This window comes from Pseudophryne corroboree, chromosome 9 (genome assembly GCF_028390025.1).
Source record: "Pseudophryne corroboree isolate aPseCor3 chromosome 9, aPseCor3.hap2, whole genome shotgun sequence".
Taxonomy (NCBI): Eukaryota; Metazoa; Chordata; class Amphibia; order Anura; family Myobatrachidae; genus Pseudophryne; species Pseudophryne corroboree.
In genome coordinates, this window is record NC_086452.1 from 272,187,594 (window position 1) to 272,206,327 (window position 18,734).

The 18,734-nt window shown below is 46.2% G+C and overlaps 1 protein-coding gene and 1 pseudogene across 5 annotated transcripts in view; one reads left to right on the forward strand and one right to left on the reverse strand.

The window, feature by feature from the left end:
• PDE4DIP (phosphodiesterase 4D interacting protein) overlaps nucleotides 1-18,734 on the forward strand; it is a 1,081,329-nt gene that overhangs the window by 898,528 nt on the left and 164,067 nt on the right. The gene's annotated exons all lie outside the window — the stretch shown is intronic.
• Nucleotides 63-180, reverse strand: LOC134961787 (5S ribosomal RNA; annotated as a pseudogene).

The window sequence follows — 18,734 nt, forward strand, 5'->3', positions numbered from 1 at the left end:
ACTAATTATCTGAAAGTTCAGAGAATAAGATAGGAATGGTGTGAAAATCTCCTGAAGAAAATAGCCCACAGCACCTAGTATTCCCTGGAGGTCTCCCATCCACGTACTGACCAGGCCATAACTGCTTAGCTTCCAAGATCGGACGTGATTGGGCGCATTCAGGATAGTATGGCCGTGGGCCGATTAAAACAGGAAATGGGAGGGAAACACTTCTACTTTCTGTACTAAATGGGGACAGGGCTTGTAGGGCCCGGTCACAAATGTCCAGATGAGAGAGTGTGTGTGGAGGGGTACTTCTACTGTCTGTTGTGATGGTGATTTGGTCTGGGTACAAGCACAATGTCTGTGTCCAGGGCCACCGTCAACCAGATGAGAGAGTACAGGAGGAGAGACGAAAGTTGAAAAAATTAAAATAAATGTAAATATAAATTGATCCTTTAAAATCAATACAAATAAATAATATGTATATGTGTCACTGAATGTGCTGTTTAACTGGTAGGCTATTAAACAGGAGGATAGTCCTACAATGAAGTTGTCAGAAAGGAAATCCAAAAAAGTATCGATATGGATGATCCTGCAACAGAGTAACCTATTGAATGAACATGAAGATTTGCAGCTGAGATGAATATGGCATTCTGGTATATTCTCCTGCTATAAATAGCCCGTAGTATGCTGCATAAGTTGGATGGGAGTAACAAAAGATTATTGTGCCCTAATGTTGTAAATATAAGCTTGCAATACAATTCCTAATTATCCATTGATTAGGTTCATTCCTAAATGTAATTGCGGAGCAGGCACTGAGGTTGTTGGACCCACTATAGGGGTCTATGGCGCTACGTCCGACCAGACAGCAGAACTGATAAGCCTGCTGCATGACGGGGCGGGCCTCCCTCTGGGGGATCCCAGGGTGGAGGGCCGACTTCTAGGTTTTGCCCAGGAATGTTTGAAGACCGCTTCCGATGCCTGGGTAAGGGAAGTCGTCACTCGAGGTTACGCCGTACCCTTCAAGAATTGTCCCCCTCATCGATTTTGCCTGACAGATGTTCCTCCAGACACGACAAAGGCAAACACTCTGCATGGTACATTTCCTCCTAACCACAGGAGTGTAGTACAGGTGCCTCTGGCTCAGAGAGGCAAGGGGTACTATTCACCGCTGTTTCTAGTCCCGAAACTGAACGGGTCCTCATGGCGCATTCTCAATCTGAAGTCCTTGAACAAGAATGTGCGGGTCTCCAAGTTTTGTATGGTAAATCTGTGCTCTATTGTTCTGGCCTTGGAGCCTGGGGACTATATGGTCTCCCTGGACATACAGGATGCCTACCTGCATATTCCTATTGCAGTGTCTCATCAGCAGTACCTGAGGTTTGCGGTGGGCAACCTTCATTACCAATTTCGGGCGTTACCCTTTGGTTTGACAACGGCTCCCCGAGTTTTCACCAAAGTAATGTTGGTCGTCCAGCTCCTGCTACCATTAAAACCCATTCTACTCGGTTGGTAGGACCTTCTTGGGTGGCTCACTGTGGTGCGACCCTTGAACAATTGTGCAAGGCGGCTACGTGGTCTTCAGTGAACACGTTCATAAGGTTCTATGCCTTCGATACTTCCGCCTCCCAGGATGCTTCCTTTGGATGCCGGGTTCTTGTGCCCGCTACAGTGCGTCCCCTCCCATAAGGAACTGCTTTAGGAAATACCCGATGTTAATCCTTGTGGAGCCCAGTGTACCCCGCAGCAGAAAACGAAATTTATGGTAAGAACTTACTGTTGCTAAATCTCTTTCTGCGAGGTACACTGGGCTCCACAAGGCGCCCACCCTGACGCACTTAGCTTCTTTGGGTTGGTGTGGCATAGCCGCTGACACCCTCTCCTGTGGCGAGTGTGGTGTAATTTGCTATGAGCGATTGTCGTCTCTAGTACCTGCTACTGCATTGGGCTGGTTAACGAAACTGAGCTCCTGTGCAGGGAGGAGGGGTTATAGAGGAGACGGCACTGTGCATCTTGGGAACAGTCAAAGCTTTGAGCCTGTTGGTGCCTCGGATCAAGATCCTACTCTACACCCCAATGTTAATCCTTGTGGAGCTCAGTGTACCTTGCAGAAAGAGATTTAACAACGGTAAGTTCTTACCATAAATCTCGTTTTATATGCCATCAGATCCCCATCATGCCCCATTATATGCCTCATAGCTCATTCATGCCCCTACAAATGCCTCAGGGCAGCATCATGCCCATTTACATGTAATCAGAGCTCTCTCACGTCTCTTTATATGCCTTAGAGCCCATTCATGTTCATTTCTATGCCTCAGTGTACCTCCATGCCACTTTATATTCATCATGAACCCATATACAGTATGCCTCAAAGCCCCCTCAAATCCGTTTATATTCCATTTCCCACTAAAATTATTTGAAATATTCAGAGAAAGACGTATCATTGTGCAGAATAATGCCATAGTTCTTTACATTAAACTGACCATCTATTGTGAAGTAAAGTTAAAATAATATCTAGTCATTTAAAAAGAGGGTTAACCTCACATATCCAGACACTGTAAAGCTGTCGTTGACATGCTTGTTGAGATCTGGCAGGAATGTGGCTGTTTGCCCCGAGGCTGGGAAAGAGTAGGCAGGTGGGTGAGAACAGTAAACAAGAGAGGGAAGGAGGTAGACGCAGAGTAGTTGGACCACGGAGTTGGTGGTAGCAGCAGAGAGAGCCGGCACCAAAAACAATACTGATATCACTGTTATGTTAATGTGCCATGGGTTTACATACTCCCTGCAGCCCGCCACCTCTCAGATTTCCGAACATGGGGGGTCATTCAGACCTGATCGCACGCTGCCATTTTTCGCAGCGATGCGATCAGGTCTGAAGTGCGCCTGCGCATGGGTCGCAATGCACAGGCGCGTTGATCCCTGGCAACAGCCGTCACCAGGGAGAGACGGATCTAACGAAGAAGGCGATCGCACCAGCGATCGCTAGAAGATTGACAGGATGAGGCCGTTCGTGTGCGTCAACTGAACGTTTTCAGGGAGTGTCCATTTCCAGGGAGGGATCCTGACGTCAGCTCCATCCTGGTTCATCGCAGCCGGTGAGTAAGTCCTGAGCTTTTGTTTGTGCAGCTCTCCGCACAAGAGTTTGCAGCCCTGCACAGCGAATCCCCCCCTCCCTGTGGACGGCAATTACCTGGTCGCAGCAGTGCAAAAAATAGCCTGTGTGCGACCAGGTCTGATTTAGGCCCATGGCCCACACAGGATTAGCAACCCTCCAGACTCGAGACCCTAGGGTTGGCCATTGAAGTGGCCACAATCACAATTGGTGTGCTCCATCGATAGCCATGTATCATAAACAGGAAAACTGTCAATGTTTCATTCATGAAACAGACTCCTGCTACACAGTTCGTCAAACTGCTGGTAGCAGCATAGAGCAGGGAGGGTCTGGGGGAGGTGGGCTGTAGCTGTGTTTATTTTCTTAAGACTCGCAGACACTGTCCAATGAGACTGACTGGAGCATGCCCATGGAGGCAGAGTTAACTCAGCGAGGTGGCACTGACACTGGATTGAGCAGTGAATGACTGACACGCTGAGCCAGCCAATCTGAGCCTACCAAAACATAACAGTTTAGGTTATGGATAGCCTAGATGGGGCTGTGAAGCTGCACAGAAAAAGAAAACACATCAGTGGTCGAGAAACAACTTCCCTCTGCCATCAGTAGTAAAAACATTGACAGCAAGCCATCAAAGGGTTTTGAATGTCAGTGGTCAATGGCATCCCAGATTCTCTGATTTACAAACCATAGTTGCCTACTTTTGTAAAAGCATTTCAGAGAGATTGAGAAAGTATTATCTATCAGCATGGACATGAAAATGACTTACAGCCAAACGTAAATAAGCCCCAAAGTTAGTATACTGTATACACGTATAATAATAATAATAATAATAATAATAATAATAAAATAATAATAATAATTTTATTTATATAGCGCGCTTTCTCCAATAGGACTCAAGGCACTTAATAGATACATACCATAATATAGTACAGAAAATAATGAAGTACAGAAAAGCTTTTCATAAAATACAGAAGCATGTAGATACTAAAGGGACATTATGGAAATGCTTGAGTAAACAGGAAAGTCTTGAGTCTACTTTTGAAGGATTCTATAGTTGGTGCCTCATGCACTGTGCGGGGAAGTGAGTTCCATAGAGTCGGAGCCACATGACTAAAAGCTTGACCCCCAGATGAATTACAGGAGATTCTAGGTACTGCTAAAAGTCCTTCATCTACAGATCGCAGTAATCGAGTGGGGCAGTATGGGGTCAGAAGCTGCTTCAGGTACCTTGGGCCCTGGTCATGTAATGCTTTGAAACTCAGACAGTCTTGAAGATGATTCGCCATCTTATAGGCAGCTAGTGAAGGGAGTAGAGTATGGGTGTTACGTGGCTAGAACGGGGCTGGTCGGATAACAGCCTGGCAGCTGTGTTTTGCACCAGCTGTAAGCGGTGCAATTCTTTTGCTGGGAGACCAAGGTAGAGGGCATTACAGTAGTCTAATCGACATGATACAAATGCATGGATGACTTTTGGCAGATCATCTGAGGGAATTAAGTGCTTGATTCTGGCTATGTTCCTCAGGTGAAAGAATGAGGATTTGATTGTGGCTGATATCTGATGTTTAAGTGTCAAGCCACCATCCAGGACAATGCCAAGATTCTGCACATGACCAGTGGTTTGTAATTCTGAATCCCAGAGTGTTAGTCCAGTTGGTTGACTATGCGGCAGTCTTGTCCTCTGATGTTGCGGTCCTATCATAAGGACCTCTGCTTTATCCGGGTTCAGTTGCAGCCAACTGGCACTCATCCACTCCTGGAGTTCAGCTAGACAGCCATTTAGGGTTGCTATTGCTGTTACCAGTGCCCGGAGCAAAGGACAAGTACAGTTGTGTATCATCTGCATAGCAGTGGTAGTCCAGCCCATGGCGCCTAATTATTTCTCCCAGCGGGAGTATGTCTACTGCAAAAAGCATGGGGGATAGTATAGAACCTTGTGGGACACCACATGGCAATGGCACTGATGGTGATGAGTATACTCCAGACGATACTCTCTGTGACCGACCTGTGAGAAATGATTTGAACCAGCTTAGGACTGTGCCATCCAGTCCACAAAAATGTATCAGTAGCTCAATCAGAAGCCCATGGTCCACGGTATCAAAAGCTGCAGAGAGATCCAGAATGATTAATGTTGAACAGTCACCTCTGTCTCTTGCCATCAGAAGATCATTTAACACATACACCAGGGCAGTTTCAGTGCTATGTCTTCTCCTGAATCCTGATTGGAATGGATCATAGATATCATGGGTTGTCAGGCAGGTTTCCAGTTGATTTGCAACCACTTTCTCAATAACCTTTCTTAGAAAAGGAAGGTTTGATACCGGTCTGAAAACCTCACACCTCACAATATTGTTTTTAGGCCTAAAAGTGCACTGAGGTGGCTGTATGACCAAGCTAAGCGACACAAGTGTGCGGCACAAACACCTGGCCCATCTAGGAGTGGCACTGCAGTGTCAGACAGGGTGGCACACGGGCAGACATCTTAATTGAGGGGTTGCAACTGAGAACCAAAGGGAGTGGTGGTCTGACCAGATGACTGGGTTTATTTTTAGGTCAGTGACTTATATTCCAATCTGAAAGACAAGATCAAGAGTGTGACTACTTTTATGTGTGGCACAAGGAATGACCTGTGTGATGCCCAGACCATTCATTATGCACAGGAGGTCTTGGCCAAGGCGTGTGAGCTCATCATCCACCCATGCATTGAAACCCCCGAGGATGGGCCATCTTTGCTGTTCCAGAACCAGGCCAGCAACAGTGTCTGCAATTTCTTGTAGAAATATCTTTTCATCTCCAGGGGGCCGATAAATGAGAAGTACTCTAAAACCTAAACCTGTCGAACTCCGGGCAGCAATGCACTCGAATGAGCGAGTAATTTCAATAGGGTGGACCCTAAATTTAAGGTATTTTTTGAAGCAGATAGCAACCCCGCCACCCCTGCGGTCCAGTCTTGGGTTGTGGATGACAGAGTAGTTTGTTGGAACTGCAGCCTCCAATATAGGTGCTGCATTTTCATCTAGCCAGGTCTCTGTAATACAAGCTAGATCTGCAGATTCAATAAGGTCAGCAATTGTTGCTAGAGATGTGCGGCTGACACTTTTTGTGTTTTGTGTTTTGGTTCTAATTCCACTTTTACCGTTTGGTTTTGCCAAAACCACCATTTTCATGTTTTGGTTTTGGATCTGGATGATTTTTTTAAAAAAAAACATAAAAACAGCTAAAATCACAGAATTTTGGGATAATTTTGCTCCTACGTTATTATTAACCCCAATAACATTAATTTCCACTCATTTCCAGTCTATTCTGAAAACCTCACACCTCACAATATTGTTTTTAGGCCTAAAAGTGCACTGAGGGGGCTGTATGACCAAGCTAAGCGACACAAGTGTGCGGCACAAACACCTGGCCCATCTAGGAGTGGCACTGCAGTGTCAGACAGGGTGGCAGATTTAAAAACGAGGCTCCAAACAGCACATAATGCAAAGAACAAAAAAAGGTGCACCGAGGTTGCTGTATGACTAAGGTAACCGATACAACCACCTGGCCCATCTAGTAGTGTCATGCAGTGGCTGAATGTCGAGAGTGGGCCGCAATTGTTCGGTCTACTGACAGCATCTCCAGCACGCCACTGTCATTTTTTTAAAATTCTGCAATTGCTGGACTTATACGGCAGCACCCAAGGACTAATACAGCAGTACCCCTGGACTCATATGGCAGTGTCAGACAGGATGGCACTTTTCAAAAACTAGGCCCCAAACAGCACCTCATGCAAAGTTGTTGAAGAGGTGCAATTAGGTAGCTGTATGACTAAGCCAAGAGACACAACCAATTGCCACTGGAATTATACGTCCAAATCACTTGAATTATTATACATCCAAATCGCTGGAATTAAATGGCAAAATCACTGGAATTATACTGCTAAATCACTGGAATTATACTGCTAAATCACTGGAATTATACTGCAAAATCACTTGAATTATACGTCCAAACCACTAGAATTATACGTCCAAATCACTGGAATTAAATGGCAAAATCACTGGAATTATACTGCAAAATCACTGGAATTATACGTCCAAAACACTGGAATTATACGTCCAAATCACTGGAATTATATGTCCAAATCACTGGAATTAAATGGCAAAATCACTGGAATTCTACATTCAAATCACTGGAATTAAATGGCAGTACCACTGGACATAAAGTGTCAGACAGGATTGCACGTTAAAAAAATAGTCCCCAAACAGCACATGATGATAAGAAGAAAAAAGAGATTCAAGATGGAATTGTCCTTGGGAATTGTCCTTATGTTGTATAAACAGGACATGCACACTTTAACAAACCAATCATTTCATCGACAGGGTCTGCCACACAACTGTGGCTGAATTAAGTGGTTTGTTTGGGCCCCCACCAAAAAAGAAGCAATCAATCTCTCCTTGCACAAACTGGCTCTACAGAGGCAAGATTTCGACCTCTTCCTCATCCTCCGATTCCTCACCCCTTTCACTGTGTACATCCTCCTCCTCGTCCCCACTGGAATCCACCATCACAGGTCCCTGTGTACTTTCTGGAGGCAATTGCTGGTAAAGGTCTTCCTAGAGGAATTTATCATTCATTTTGATGAACATCATCTTCTCCACATTGGAATTTATCATTCATTTTGATGAACATCATCTTCTCCACATTTTGTGAAAGTAACCTACTACACCGATCGAGGACAAGGTTACCGGCTGCACTAAACACTCTTTCGGAGTACACACTGGAGGGGGGGCAACTTAGGTAAAATAAAGCCAGTTTGTGCTTTGTGTTTCTTTTTCCTGCCAGTATACATACGGACTGTCTGACATGCCTACTTGGATGCTGTCACTCATATAATCCTCCACCATTCTTTTATTGGTGACAGAATCATATGCAGTGACAGTAGACATGTCAGTAATCGTTGGCAGGTCCTACAGTCCGGACCAGATGTCAGCACTTGCTCCTGGCTGCCCTGCATCACCGCAAGCGGGTGGGCTAGGAAATCTTATCCTTTTCATTGCAGCCCCAGGGGCGGGAGAAATTGAGGGAGGAGCTGTTGACGGTTCACGTTCCACTTGAGTTGACAATTTACTCACCAGCAGGTCTTGGCACTTTTGCAGACTTGTGTCTAGCGGAAAAAGAGATTCAACATAGGCTTTAAACCTAGGACCGAGCACGGTGGCCAAAATGTAGTGCTCTGATTTTAACAGACTGACCACCCTTGAATCCTGGCAAAGCGAATGAAGGGCTCCATCCACAAGTCCCACATACTTTGCGGAATCGCTCTGTCATAGCTCCTCCTTTCAATTTCTCCAGATGCTTCTGCAAAAGCCTGATGAGGAGAATGACCTGACTCAAGCTGGCAGTGTCTGAACGAAGGGTTGGAGAACCTTGCACAAGACAGTAATCATTCTAGACTGCACTTGAGTCAGGTGCATTCCCCTTCCTTTGCCTATATCGTAGGTGAATGTTTAGTCTTTAATGGCCTTTTGCTGCTCCTCCATCCTCTGAAGCATATAGAGTGTTGAATGCCACCTCATTACCACCTCTTGCTACAGTTGATGGCAGGGCAGGTTCAGGAGTGTTTGCTGTCACTACAATCTTCGGCATGCAGTGGCAGAATGTCGAAAGTGGCCCGCAATTTTTCGGCCCACCGACAGCATCTCCTGTACACCCCTGTCATTTTTAAAAAAATTCTGCACCACCAAATTAATTGTATGTGCAAAACATGGGATGTGCTGGAATTTGCCCAGATGTAATGGACGCACAATATTGGTGGCATTGTCCGATATCACAAATCTCCAGGAGAGTCTTATTGGTGTAAGCCATTCTGCGATGATGTCCCTCAGTTTCTGTAAGAGGTTGTCAGCTGTGTGCCTCTTACGGAAAGCTGTGATACAAAGCGTAGCATGCCTAGGAACGAGTTGGTATTTGCGAGATGCTGCTGTTGCCGCTGCTGTTGTTGCTGCGGGAGGCCATACATCTACCCAGTGGGCTGTCACAGTCATATAGTCCTTGGTCTGTCCTGTTCCACTTGTCCAAATGTCCGTGGTTAAGTGGACACTGGGTACAAACGCATTTTTTAGGACACTGGTGACTCTTTTTCTGACGTCTTTGTACATTCTCGGTATCGCCTGCCTAGTGAAGTGGAATCTAGATGGGATTTGGTACCGGGGACACAATACCTACATCAAGTGTCTAAATCCCACTGCACTAATGCGGATACCGGATGCACATCTAACACCAACATAAATGTCAAGGCCTCAGTTATCTGTTTTTGCAACAGGATGACTGCTGTCATATTTCATCTTCCTCACAAAGGACTGTTGGACAGTCAATTGCTTACTGGAAGTAGTACAAGTGGTCTTACGACTTCCCCTCTGGGATGACCATCGACTCCCAGCAGCAACAACAACAGCGGCAGCAGCAACAGCAGGCGTACCACTCAAGGATCCTCCAGAAGAATTCCGGTTAGGAGGGGACTCCTCAGTCCTGACAGTGACATGGCCTGCAGTACTACTGATGTTCCTGGCTGAGGAGGAAGTTGACGTTGAGGGAGTTGGTAGTGTGGCTTGCAGGAGCTTGGGTACAGTAGGAAGAGGGGATTTAGGTGTCAGTGGACTGCTTACGCTTTTACCCAAAGTTTCACAACTTGACATTGACTTCTGATGAATGCGCTGCAGGTGACGTATAAGGGAGGATGTTCCTAGATGGTTAACATCCCTACCCCTACTTATTACAGATTGACAGAGGCAACACACGGTTTGACACCTGTTGTCCGGATTTGTGGAGAAATAATTGCACACCGAAGAGGTGGCTTTTTAGGTAGTTTGCCCAGGTAGCACAATGGGCTTCTTCATCCCACAGACAACAGATGTCTCCCCCATTTCCTGACTTAAACAAACCACATCACCATCAGAATCCTCATCATCAACATCCTCCTCAGCGCCAGCAACACCCATATCCTCATCCTGGTGTACTTCAACAGTGACATCTTCAATTTCAATATCAGGAACTGGACTGTGGGTGCTCCTTCCAGCACTTGCAGGGAGCGTGCAAATATTGGAAGGAGCCACCTCTTCCCGTCCAGTGTTGGGAAGGTCAGGCATCGCAACCGCCGACACACTTTGACTCTCCTTGGGTATTTGTGATACCATCTCAGAATGCACAGTTCTTTTCTGTGCTTTTCTGGTTTAACTCTTTTAAGTTTTCTAGCAGGAGGATGAGGGCTTCCATCATCACATGAAGCTAAACCACTAGTCATGAGCATAGGCCAGGGCCTCAGCCATTCCTTGCCACTCCGTGTCATAAATGGCATATTAGCAAGTTTACGTTTCTCCTCAGACCATTTCAATTTATTTTTTTAGGTCTTTTTACTATTTTTTGGATTTTACATGTCCTCTACTATCACATTGGGCATCGGCCTTAGCAGACGACGATGGCATTTCATCGTCTATGTCATGGCTAGCGGCAGCAGCTTCAGCACTAGGAGGAAGTGGTTCTTAATCTTTCCCTATTTTGTCCTCCAAATTTTTGTTCTACATTATGTTTCTGGAGTTATATAAACACAATATGCGGCACAGGAATGACTGATGGCTGATGGCCAGGACACTACCACTGGTCTGATGCAAGACAACACAGTAACACTGTAAGGGACTTGCTGTTGTTATTATTACAATATGGCAGCAGTGGACATATAGCAGCAGCGTATACCACTGTGACTGCCTGGTCACTGGAATTACTTATAAGCAGGACACTACCACTGGTCTGATGCAGCACAACACAGCAACACTGTAGGGGTTTTGTTGTTGTTATTATTATTATTATTATTATTATAATACAGCAGCAATGGACATATAGCAGCAGCATATACCACTGTGACTGCCTGGTCGATGGAATGACTGATGGCAAGGACACTACCACTGGTCTGATGCAGCGCAACACTGTAAGGGACCTGTTGTTATTATTATTATTATTATAATTATAATACACCAACAGTGGACATATAGCAGCAGCGTATACCACTGTAACTGCCTGGTCACTGGAGTGACTGATGGCCAGGACACTACCACTGGTCTGATGCAGCACAACACATAAGGGACTTTTTGTTGTTGTTGTTATTATTATTATTATTATTATTATTATTATTATTATTATAATAATACTACAGCAGCAGTGGACATTTATCAGCAGCGTATACCACTGTGATTGCCTGGACACTGGAATGACTGATGGCCAGGACACTACCACTGGTCTGATGCAGCACAACACAGCAACACTGTAAGGGACTTGTTGTTGTTGTTGTCATAACTTATTATTATTATTATTATTATTATACGGCAGCAGTGGACATATAGCAGCAGTGTATACCACTGTGACTGCCTGGTCACTGGATTGACTGATGGCCAGGACACTACCACTGGTCTGATGCAGCACAACACAGCAACACTGTAAGGGACTTGTTGTTGTTGTTATCATTATTACAATACGGCAGCAGTGAACATATAACAGCAGCATATACCACTGTGACTGCCTGGTCACTGGAATGACTGATGGCCAGGACACTACCACTGGTCTGATGCAGCACAATACAGCAACACTGTAAGGGTCTTGTTGTTGTTATTATAATAATTATAATATGGCAGCAGTGGACTTATAGCAGCAGAGTATACCACTGTGACTGCCTGGTCACTAGAATGACTAATGGCCAGGACACTACAACTGGTCTGATGCAGCACAACACAGCAACACTGTAAAGGATTTGTTATTATTATTATTATTATTATTATTATTATTATTATAATAATAATAATAATAATAATAATAATAATAATAATATTGCAGCAGTGGACATATAGCAGCAGGTATACCACTGTGACTGCCTGGTTACTGGAATGACTTATGGCCAGGACACTACCACTGGTCTGATGCAGCACAACACAGCAACACTTTAAGGGTCCTGTTGTTGTTGTTGTTGTTATAACTTATTGTTATTATATGGCAGCAGTGGACATATAACAGCAGCGTATACCACTGTGACTGCCTGGTCACTGGAATGACTGATGACCAGGACACTACCACTGGTCTGATGCAGCATAACACAGCGACACTGTAAGGAATTTGTTGTTATTATTATTATTATTATTATTATTATTATTATAATATGGCAGCAGTGGACATATAGCAGCAGCGTATACCACTGTGAACGCCTGGTCACTGGAATGACTTATTGCCAGGACACTACCACTGGTCTGATGCAGCACAACACAGCAACACTTTAAGGGTCCTGTTGTTGTTGTTGTTATAACTTATTGTTATTATACAGCAGCAGTGGACATATAACAGCAGTGTATACCACTGTGACTGCCTGGTCACTGGAATGACTGATGACCAGGATACTACCACTAGTCTGATGCAGCACAACACAGCAACACTTTAAGGGACTTGTTGTTATAACCTATTATTATTATTATAATATGGCAGAAGTGGACATATAGCAGCAGCGTATACCACTGTGACTGCCTGGTCACTGGAATAACTGATGGCCAGGACGCTACCACTGGTCTGATGCAGCACAACACAGCAACACTGTAAAGAACTTGTTTGTGTGGTTGTTGTTGTTATTATTATTATTATTATTATTATTATAATACGGCAGAAGTAGACATATAGCAGCAGCATATACCACTGTGACTGCCTGGTCACTGGAATGACTGAGGGCCAGGACACTACCACTGGTCTGATGCAGCACAACACTGCAACACTGTAAGGGACTTGTTGTTGTTGTTATTATTATTATTATTATTATTATTATAATAATAATAATACAGCAGCAGTGGACATTTAGCAGCAGCATATACCACTGTGACTGCCTGGTCACTAGAGTGACTGATGGCCAGGACACTACCACTGGTCTGATGCAGCACAACACCGCAACACTGTAAGGGTCCTGTTGTTGTTGTTGTTGTTATAACTTATTATTATTATACGGCAGCAGTGGACATATAGCAGCAGTGTATACCACTGTGACTGCCTGGTCACTGGAATGACTGATGACCAGGACACTACCACTGGTCTGATGCAGCACAACAGAGCAACACTGTAAGGAACTTGTTGTTGTTATAACCTATTATTATTATTATAATAATACGGCAGCAGTGGACATATAGCAACAGTGTATACCACTGTGACTGCCTGGTCACTGGAATGACTGATGGCCCGGACGCTACCACTGGTCTGATGCAGCACAACACAGCAACACTGTAAGGGACTTGTTGTTGTTATCATTATTACAATACGGCAGCAGTGGACATATAACAGCAGTGTATACCACTGTGACTGCCTGGTCACTGGAATGTCTGATGGCCAGGACACTACCACTGGTCTGATGCAGCACAATACAGCAACACTGTAAGGCTCTTGTTCTTGTTATTATAATTATAATATGGCAGCAGTGGACATATAGCAGTAGCGTATACCACTGTGACTGCCTCGTCACTGGAATGACTTACGGCCAGGACACTACCACTGGTCTGATGCTACACAACACAGCAACACTGTAAGGGTCTTGTTGTTGTTGTTGCTATTATAATTATAATATGGCAGCAGTGGACATATAGCAGCAGAGTATACCACTGTGACTGCCTGGTCACTGGAATGACTGATGGCCAGGACACTAACACTGGTCTGATGCAGCACAACACAGCAACACTGTAAGGGTCCTGTTGTTGTTGTTCTAACTTATTATTATTATTATACGGCAGCAGTGGACATATAGCAGCAGCGTATACCACTGTGACTGACTGGTCACTGGAATGACTGATGACCAGGACACTACCACTGGTCTGATGCAGCATAACACAGCGACACTGTAAGGAATTTGTTGTTGTTATTATTATTATTATTATTATAATATGGCAGCAGTGGACATATAGCAGCAGCGTATACCACTGTGACTACCTGCAGCACAACACACCACCACTGAACTGATGCAGCACAACACAGCACCACTGGACATATGGCAGCAGACAGTGCCGTAACTAGGTATTTTAGCGATGTGTGCAAGAAACGGCATTGGCTCCCCCCCTATGCAAGACAGGGGCAGTGTGCGCCACAGGCACGTAATAAATATATAGGGGCGTGGCTTCATGGGGAAGGGGCGTGGCCACAAAATTAAATTCCAATTCATACTACGGTGCATGGTAGTCTCCATTATTCAAATTACGCACAGTAGTGCCACTACACCAGGTAAAGCCCCTTTTTACACATTACGACAGACAGCGTCCCCCTTTTTACACATTACGGCAGACAGCATCCCCTTTTTACACATTGCGGCAGACAGCATTCCCTTTTTACACATTACGGCAGGCAGCGTCCCCCTTTTTACACATTACGGCAGGCAGCGTCCCCTTTTTACACATTACGGCAGACAGCGTTCCCTTTTTAACACATTATGGCAGGCAGCGTCCCCCTTTTTACACATTACGGCAGGCAGCATGCCTTTTTACACACTACGGCAGCCAGTGTTCCTCTTTTTACACATTATGGCAGACTGAGTCACCCTTTTTACACATTGAGGCAGACACGAGAGAGAGAGAGAGAGAGAAAGAAAGAAAGAAAGAGAAAGAAAGAAAGAAAAAAGAGAGGGAAATATACTTGCCATCTCTCCCCGCTGGCAGTCAGGCTCCTCGTGCTGGCAGAGATCCCGGGCAGCTGCAGGGGAGGAGGAGGAGGAGGGAGGGGGACTGGAGCCGCATCAGCGCTATGTAATTGGTAGTAGTGCCGCTGCAGCAGCCCCCTCTCCTTCCGCATTGGCGGCCTGCCACCGCTGAGAATTCAGAGATGAGGGAACCGCATCCCAGCATTCACAGCAGCGCCGTGCAGCAAATACAGAGAGAGGACTGCTGCAGCAGCGCTACTACCAATAACATAGCTCTGCTGCGGCTCCAGTCCCCCTCCCTCCTCCTCCTTCCCTGCCTCCGGTGCTGCTCTCCTCAACAGCGCGGCGCACGGCACACAACAGGCGGCTTGTAATGAGTCAATTTGACTCATTACAAGCCGCTGGCCGTGAGCCCTCAGTGTAACTGCGCTGTGTGCCAGGCACACCTGGCACATAGGTAGTTACGGCGCTGGCAGCAGAGGACACAAGCACTGTGACTGGACAGATTCAGCACAAGACAAGGACACTGAGAGAACAGAGACACATCCTCTCTCTACACTCTCCAATTGCGGAGTGAAAATGGCGGGGACGCGCGGCTCCTTATATGGAATCCAAACCCTGCGAGAATCCGTCAGCGGGATGATGACATTTTGCCTCATTCTGGTTTCCGAGCCAGGCGGGTAAACCCGAGCCTGGCTCGGAACCGGACTCATCCCTAATTGTTGCAGTCTTGTTTCTTATAGATCTGGCATTACAAAGGACTGACCTGATTGGGCATACCAGAGGGCCTTCAGTTTTATTTATGTTAAGTGCAGGCGCTCTGGGTATGGGGGTCACAAAGCGAGAATTGACAGTTCTGTTCTTCCAAGCACAGGTCCTTCTTTTGGGTATCACTTCTACTTGATTGTTCTTTGAAGCTGGGGGTGAGCAGGTGGGCAAAATAAATTTCCAGCCTGCTCGCTTCCCACGAATGTGTTGTCTGTTTAAAATGCCAAGGTATTGGAGAACAGAAGCCTGTGATGGTGTAATAGGAACTGCAGAACGTGGTGGGCAGAGTGAAAGAATGAAGCTGGAGGAATACATATACATTGGGTCATCAATGACAGATTACTATAAGTATGAGCTGCATATGATGATGAGAGGTGGAGAGAAAGCTGTATATATATATTTTTCTGCAGTGGGGTACACTGTATTCCACAGGGAATAACATTGGGGTGTAGAGTAGGATCTTGATCCGAGGCACCAATAGGCTAAAAGCTTAATAAACGTGTGGAGGGCTGCTTAAAAGCTATCTATACCATTGCAGGGGCTGCGTATAGGCCCACCATTGCGGCTACTTGGGCAGCAGAAGCTATTGAGGCGTGGGCTCAGGAAATAAAGGCTGAGTTTCCGTCCAATTTTTCAGAACATGCCAGACAGTGTCTCTCTTATATTGTCACGGCATCTCATTACATTAAAGAAGCAGCTCCAGATGCAGGTGTTCTGGCGGCCAAAGCTGCTACGACATCCATTTTGGCTTGCCGTATTCTCTGGTTGCAGTCCTGGTCGATGGACTTGGACTCTAAGAAAACCCTGGAAGTGCTCCCATTTAAAGGAAACATACTCTTTTGTGAGAATCTCAACAAGATTGTAGCTGACTTTGCGTCTACTAAGACTGCATGTCTGCCTAGTACTACTCCTTCAGCCCCGAAGGCTAAGAGTACTTCCTTTCATTCCTTTCGCCCTCCGGGTAAAACAAAGGCTCAGGCGTACCAGAATCAGTCTCGCACTTCCAAAACTACCAAGCCCAAGCCTAAACGTGCCTGGGCTGCCCGTCAGCTGGCTTCCAAATCTGTCAAGCCTGCAGCATGATGGGGTGGGCCTCACCCTGGGGGATTCCAGGGTGGGAGGTCGACATCTACAGTTCACCCAGGTATGGTTGAAGACCACTTCAGATGCTTGGGTGTGGGAAGTCGTCACTCACGGATACACTATATCCTTCAAGACACGTCCTCCTCCTCGCTGTTGCCTGATGGACATCCCTTCGGATCAGGTGAAGACAACAACTCTCCGTTTAGTGGTACAATCCCTCCTGGACACTGGAGAGGTAGTACCGGTGCCTCTGGCTCAGAGGGGCAGGGGGTATGCTCAATTTCATTCCCACCCTCTGCAGAAAATGATTCTTGCCAAGTGGGATGGCCTGCCTCACCGGATCAGGTCTCAAATGATCTCCTTGTCTCCAGAGGTCCATCTGTCACTGACCTGGTGGCTGCAGGACCATCGATTGAGCAGGGGTTCCTTCTGGATATCCAACTGGGTCCTTCTGATGATGGATGCCAGTCTGAGGGGTTGGGGCGCTGTGTTGGAGCAACACTCTCTTCAGAGTCGGTGGACCAGGGAGGAGTCTCTCCTCCCGATAAACATTCTGGAATTTCAGGCAGTGTTCAATGCTCTGAAACTGGCCCGGCATCTGGTACTACACAGGCCTGTTCAAATACAGTCAGACAAAGCCACTACGGTGGCGTACATAAATCATCAAGTTGGCACTCGAAGCCGCATGGCAATTATGGAAGTGGCAAAGATTCTTCAATGGGCAGAACGCCATCTGCCAGCCATATCGGCAGTGTTCATTCCGGGGGTCCTCAACTGGGAAACGGACTTCCTCAGTCGTCAGGACGTACACGCCAGAGAGTGGAGCCTTCATCCAGAAGTATTTCAGCTCCTAGTGGACAAGTGGGACCTACCAGATGTAGACCTGATGGCGTCTCAACACAATCACAAGTTTCCGGTCTTCGGAGCAAGAACAAGGATCCTCAAGTGGCGTTCGTGGACGCACTGGCAATTCCATTGAACTTTCAGCTGCCATACGTGTTCCCTCCGGTGTCACTCCTGCCCAGAGTAGTGAGGAAGTTCAAGCAAGAAGGAGGAATCCTTCTAATAGCTCCAGCATGGCCCAGACAGCATTAGTTCTCAGACCTACAGGGTCTCTCGCTAGAGCGTCCTCTTCTGCTTCCGCAACGACCAGACCTCCTTGTTCAGGGCCCTTGTGTTTACCAGGATTTGGCCCGACTGGCTTGGATGGCGTGGCTCTTGAAGCTTCCGTACTGAGGGCCAAAGAATTTTCTGAGGCGGTAATTCAACAATGTTGAAGGCCCGTAAACCGGCTTCTGCTCAGATTTACCATAGGGTCTGGAATTCTTACTTTGCTTGGTGTGCAGCTAACAATTATGACATTTACAAGTTTAGTATAGCCAAACTTTTGGCCTTCCTACAACAGGACCTGGAATTGGGCCTTCGGCTGGCCTCCCTCAAGGTTCATATTTCTGCCTTGTCAGTATGGTTTCAGAAAAAAAATGCGACTCTGCCTGATGTTCATACATTCACTCAGGGTGTTTTACGGATTCAACCTCCCTTTGTCCCACCTGTGGCTCCTTGGGATTTGTCGGTGGTTCTGGAGGCTTTGCAAGAGTCTCCGTTTGGACCTCTTGAATTTGCGGACCTTAAGTGGCTTTCCCTCAAGGTCTTGTTTCTGCTAGCTATTGCCTCTGCTAGACGGGTATCAGATTTGGGTGCATGGTCTTGTAGGTCCCCCTATCTGATTTTTTTACTGTGACCGGGCGGTTCTTCAAACACGCCCTGGTTATCTACCTAAGGTGGTGTCTTCTTTCCACCTTAACCAGGAGATTGTGGTTCTAGCCTTTGTCTCTCCAGATTTATCCTCCAAAGAGCGGTCTTTGGATGTGGTACGGGCTCTCCGTATCTATGTGAAGAGGACAGTCTCCGTTAGGAAGTCTGATTCTCTCTTTGTACTGTTTGGTTTCCACAAACATAGCTGGCCTGCTAACAAGCAGACCTTGGCCAGATGGATTAGAATGGTGATTGCACATGCTTATGTACAGGCTGGCCTTCCAGCTCCTGCTACCATCAAAGCCCATTCTACTCGGTCTGATGGACCTTCATGGGAGGCTTGCCGTGGTGCGACCCTTGAAC